This window comes from Octopus bimaculoides, chromosome 20 (genome assembly GCF_001194135.2).
Source record: "Octopus bimaculoides isolate UCB-OBI-ISO-001 chromosome 20, ASM119413v2, whole genome shotgun sequence".
NCBI lineage: Eukaryota > Metazoa > Mollusca > Cephalopoda > Octopoda > Octopodidae > Octopus > Octopus bimaculoides.
In genome coordinates, this window is record NC_069000.1 from 36302284 (window position 1) to 36308746 (window position 6463).

Consider the following 6463-nt stretch of genomic DNA (forward strand, 5'->3'; position numbering starts at 1 on the left):
GGTAACCAAGAATTGATATTTTGTTGCAAATTAGGGCTAAAAGAAAGGTAGGTGTATAAAGAACTTTGCAGTTAAATACTTTTTTCAGGCTCCGCAACGCAATTGAAAATTTTCAAAGTTACCATTTTTGGTTGAATTTTGAATTTTATGGAGTATAAGTCATAACGAACACATATTTTTATGCAGCAGAATGCAAAACAGTATATATAGTATCCTAAAGAGGTTCCATACCCAGTTTCAATACAATTGACTAATATCTTGAGGTTCTGCATTGACTATAAAGAGAATAGGAGTGTGACATTCTCTCCAGTGCTGCTGCAACGGTCATTGCGTGTGGATGTACGTCGTATGTGTGTGAAGTTTTCTGCTTTGTACTTTGACTTTAGGCCATTGTATTAAAATTAATGATCGTGTTAAATTTAGTGTTGTTTACATTTAGTGATGACTCATAAGCCAATAACATGTCATGATATTGAATGCCCAATATTTGGTACTCCATGTGATCTTAGCGAGCGAGTTTTGCCAACTTACAAGGATGTACTAAAATGTGTTTTATTTGAATGAGAAAAAGAAAAGAAGGTAGTTACGAAAGATCCTTCAATTAAACAAATTGTCAAGATTGTAGCAGAGAATATAATTCTTCTTTGGCAAAAGGCATCCATCCCTTGTGTTATGATTGGGTCAGTTAAACCGAAAATCTTAAACTTTTATCTAAAGTACCATGCATTACTAAAATATGTGAAAAATACAAAACAAAAGTGCCATTGTTTCAAATAAAGTGTAATGTATTTAAAAACAATGCAACAAAAGATTTATTTGACATTTCCTGTTGCAAGTGCAACTCCTTTAAAAACTATAGTAGTAGTAGTAGTAGAGATAAAAAAATAACACAGAGAGAACAAGATTTTTTTACAGGATCAACAGACAAATTGAAAAATGATTATTGGTGGAATAGATCAAACAGTATCTAAACAGAACATTCAAAGGTTGATTAGAAAGAATTGACCAGATTACAGTTGGCCTTCTACATTAGCAAAGAATTCTGAATTGTTAATTATTTTTATCACTAAAATGTGTTAAGAATCAAAAATTGGTTTGCACATAATTTTATTTTAATGTGGCCGTTCCCAGTACCGCCTGACTGGCCTTCGTAGGATTTTCAAGCAAGATCGGTGCCAGTGCCCCTGGACTGGCTCTTGTGCGGGTGGCACCATTTTGAGCATGGCCGTTGCCAGTACCGCCTGACTGGCCTTCGTGTGGGTGACACGTAAAAGCACCCACTACACTCTCTGAGTGGTTGGCGTTAGGAAGGGCATCCAGCTGTAGAAACTCTGCCAAATCAGACTGGAGCCTGGTGTTGCCATCCGGTTTCACCAGTCCTCAGTCAAATCGTCCAACCCATGCTAGGATGGAAAGCGGACGTTAAACGATGATGATGATGTAAGTGTAATCTAGACCTCATGTAACACATATATTCAGTGACCTAGTATTAAAAATTATAGAGAACAAAGTTGAAAAGTCTATTTATTTGACATATAAATTTTAGAGCCTGAGATTTTAACACTTTTGTTTTTAAAGGATTTCGCAAAAGAAAATCAATTCATAACAATGAAAGTAAAGAATAAAATGAGGAACAGCAAATGTGTTATAAATTGATTTTTCTCTCACTATTCAAAATTTCAAGTAGGCTGCAGAGCCTGAAGATGCAAATTTAAGAACTTCAGATTTTAACACAGTTGTTTTTAAAAGATTTTGCAATAAAAAATATATTCTTGAAAACATATTTCAAAAATTTGTATAAAAAGTACCGTTTTCACTCCACCCTCTACGTTGTTACAAGAAAAATTGGCCACAAATTTGTAAGAAAGAAGTATGTTTCCATATATGCAATTCAATCCAGTTTATTGGACTTAATTGTGTATGGATGTAGACAGTTGTATACAGAAGTGCCAATCACTTAAAGTGGATGGATCTTGTGGAAGAGAAAGACATGGGACAAAGTATTGCAGGCTGATCTCAAGACACTGAGCCTTATGAAGCAGATGACTAAGGAACAAGATATTTAGCACCTTGCTGTTTGCCACAGCAGAATTGATACCAGTGCTGGTGCCATGATAACAGTACTGGTGTTGGTGCTACATAAAAAGGAGCCAGTACACTCTGTGGAATGGTTGGCATTGGGAAGGCCATCCAGTCGTAGAAACCATGCCAGAACAGATGATGGAGCCTGGTGCAGCCCTGGCCTTACCAGCTCCAGTCAAATCGCCCAACACATGCCAGCATGGAAAACAGACGTTAAATGATGATGATGATGATGAATCCACACCATTTTGTAACTGGTATTTTATCAACCCTGGAGTAAAAGGCCATAATTACATGTCATAAAACATTAAATTTGACCTCTCTGCCAGACCATTCCAGTACTATATAAAGCTGTGGAGGCACATGGCTTAGTGGTTAAGGTTTTGGATTTGTGATCATAAGATTGTGGTTTTGGTTCCTGGACCGGGTAATACACTGTGTTCTTGAGCAAAGCACTTCATTTCATGTAGCTCCAGTCTATTCAGCTAGCAAAAAATGAGTAATCCTTTGATGAACCAGAGTGGGGAGGAGGGCAGAATATATATGTCACATGGAAACTGGGAAATAGGCCCTATGAGTCTATACGACTTGGGAAGGATTTAAAGCAATGTGAATTTGGTAGATGGAAACTGAAAAAAGCATCCATGTATATAATTGATGACGACGACGACGATGATGATATACGTTCAAAATTTAACCTCCCTTCCTGACTTATAACTTATTTCTTCTGGTTAGGTTTAAGGCCAGATATTGTTTATGTGCAGGACCTGGATGATGATGATGATCGTCATCATCATCCTCATCATCAACATCTGATGTCTGCCTCTTGGCGTCTGTTATTTTCCATCTGGTCTGCTGCCTTGGCGATGACACGCCGTCGAGGGGCAATCATCAGACGTCAAAGACGCAAAGAGCGATTCACCCTCGCCAACGTTCCCCTGCGATAAATGCCCCCACCCCACGGTTCTTCTATACAACCCTTGGCCTGAACAGGCACCGGCATCATTTCACACTCATCAGGATAAGAAGCCCGATCACTCGCTACACATTAACTAATCGGATGCGAGTTAATACCGGCGCCGCCGTCACCGACGACGATATATATATTATACAGTCAGACAGATAGATAGACAGATAAATAGATATTGAAATAGGTGCAGGCACGTGATTTCAGGCTCAGTTGCACCTTGAGCAAGTCTCTTCTACCTATAGTCCACGGCCGACCAAAACTTCGTGAGTGGATTTTGGCAGAGAGAAACCGAAAGAAACCCACCTCATGTGCATCGACAGACATATTACCTGTCTGAACATCCAGCAGACATAAATCAACGTAAAAAACCCCGCTTAAATTCAAATTTTCTTCACCTTCGTTTGCAACAAATAGATAATAAAATAGATACCTCCCGTAGCAAGAATAAAAGAACGATGCATGATGATGATAAACCCAAGATCACTCTTTGTCCCTAGGTCTTCATAATAATACTCAATGGAACCGTATCTACGGGAACGTTCAACGTCGGAAAAGATATTTCTTCTTCGCTTTTCTTTTTTGTTTGTTTGTTTACTTTTCAAGTCGACTGCCATGTCAAGTAGTCCGTGTCCAAAGTGCTCCTTTTATTTATGTATTTTTCCCCAACGCAATGATATGATTTGAGAAAATTTTCGCTGATCTGCTAAAGCAAGTAACACCTGGTTTCTTTACGTTCCCGTAACATGGAGGTCCGACAAAAGGGAGCGGCAATAAATACCAGACTTCAAAAAGTTAGTACCGGCGTCGATTTGTTCGACTACTTTTCAATGCAGTGCCCCAACAAGGCCGCAGTCCAGTGAATGAAACGAGTAAAAGATAGGTACATGACTACACGTTAGGAGACGAGAAAGGTATGGACCCTTAAAAAGATTCCAGTGGAATTTGAACGAAAAATAAGAGGAATGACCCGGTACCACAATGACATTTTGTATTTCTCTCTACCGATCGATCATGCCACCCCAGCTGCTAAATGAAAGATTAGTTATTTAGCTATATTTCAACCCTTATCGAGTAGGACAACGATGAAAGACATACAAGCTGTGCCCATCACGTTTTCTCCCACTATGGACAACCTGTCGTCATCAAAAAGTTTTTTTAAAAAATAGGGTACGGTCCTAGATATATAAAAAGGACGGCTGCGTTTGGAACACCGTTCATCAAATGTACGTTTTCTCAACATAGGCCGAACTGGGACTAAACAACAAAGATACAAAGGTCACACATTTAAACCTTGGGATGAGTACAGTCCGTCCATTACTGTTGTTGGCACTCCGTCGCTTACGACGTCGAGGGTTCCAGTTGATCCGATCAACGGAACAGCCTGCTCGTGAAATTAACGTGCAAGTGGCTGAGCACTCCACAGACACGTGTACCCTTAACGTAGTTCTCGGGGATATTCAGCGTGACACAGTGTTACAAAGCTGACCCTTTGAAATACAGGCACAACAGGAACAGGAAGTAAGAGTGAGAGAAAGTTGTGGTGGAAGAGTACAGCAAGGGTTCACCACCACCCCATGCCGGAGCCTCGTGAAGCTTTTAGGTGTTTTCGCTCAATAAACACTCACAACGCCCGGTCTGAGAATCGAAACCGCGATCCTATGACCGCGAGTCCGCTGCCCTAACCACTGGGCCATTGCGCCTCCACTCAGTCCGTCCATTATACCGCCAACTTCCCAGGAGTTGAGTAACGTCCGAAAGGACAAACGACGGATTTTCTCCGGCGCTCTACCGATCCTCCCAGCCATGAAAGAATTGAAGCGTATCAAAACAGTAGCAGGAGTCACTACAATCCTTCAGAGATGTTTGTTTTGCCTTCTAACCTCCTCTTCCCCATTTTTGACAGGTTTCTTCTGCTCTCACCCTCCCTCTCTTGCTATAACTCCTCCACTCACTTCAATTCCCTCCCTTCCTCTCTTTCTATGCATATTACACCCTCACTTCAGTTTTCTCATTCTCTCTCTTTTTATTTATCTCCTTTCCTCTTTCTCCTCCTCCCTCTCCCATAGTCTGTTTACATTACTCGTTCTTTTTCCCCCCGCATTGTCCTATATTTCTTCTTTCTATTCCTCCCCTCCTTGAACTATCTCTTTCTCTATCCTTCTCCAGCAAAATTCTATCCTTTTAATAACAGTTAATAATTTCAGAATGATATGGGAAATCTCTAGGTTTTTATTGATTTGAATTGAAAAATAAAATAGAATAAAACAAGATAATTACTCCGACACAAAGGCTATTTTCTCTTCTCATTCACATAAATCAATCTATATTCCATGTACAATAAATATTTAATTATTCATTATTTAAAACAAACACAACTACTTCACTTACATTCACTAAATTAAATAATCAATCGCAAGCGGTGTCTGTGTGTCGATATGTGTTTCTGATTTCAGTGTTTTGTCTAAAAGCATGAAATAACCACAAGAAACGATCCAGACAATATATATACCTTCCCCAAAAAGAAAAGAAAACATTAGCCCTGTGTTCTTGCCATTAGAACTCTATATTGATTGAACGAATAAAAAAAAATGCCTTGTTTGCGATTCCTTTGTCGTTTAATTTCGCTTTATATGATTTTCGTTTTAAATACAATTTCATTTCACCAATGTTTTGTTATGGAAGTGTCACAATTATACATACATACATCATTATTTACATTACATATCTCATTATTTACAATATATATACATATTTATTTCTTTATTGCCCAAAGGGCGCTAAACATAGAGGGAACAAACAAGGACAAAGGGATTAAGTCGATTACATCGACTTCAGTGCGTAACTGGTACTTATTTAATCGACTCCGAAAGGATGAGAGGTAAACTCAACCTCGGCGGAATTTGAACTCTGAACATAACGGCAGACGAAATACCACTGAGCATTTCGCCCGGCGTGCTAACGATTCTGCCAGCTCGCCGCCTTAAATAATAAAAATAATATTGTTATCACCTGAAAGATCGCATCGAATGAGAAACTTAGCATAGACAGAGTGGACACCCGTCTTTGTGAAAATAAATACTACTTTGCATATATTGAGTACGCTGTCTCTCATTTGCTAACTTAACGAGTTGTATAATGCACTTGAACTGTTTACAACGGGGTCTTATTAATAGAAAGAAAAAGGTGTGCTTGTGTGTGTGTGCTCATACATTCCTTAAATCTGCAATAACATGGAATAGTAATAGCATTTATGTGAATCCTTCTTGGATCCATTATGACAACCCGATTGTTGTATATCTGGAGTTCTTGGTTCCATGACAGATATAACTTGGTATTAGCTCTAAGTTGAACATATGTGTATGTGCGCGCGTTTATACAAGATATACATGTGCATATATATATATATATATA

The 6463-nt window shown here is 38.9% G+C and overlaps 1 protein-coding gene across 1 annotated transcript in view; it reads right to left on the reverse strand.

Moving 5' to 3' along the window:
- The window catches only part of LOC106883580 (CXXC-type zinc finger protein 1), a 33954-nt gene that overhangs the window by 26915 nt on the left and 576 nt on the right, over window positions 1-6463 (reverse strand). The gene's annotated exons all lie outside the window — the stretch shown is intronic.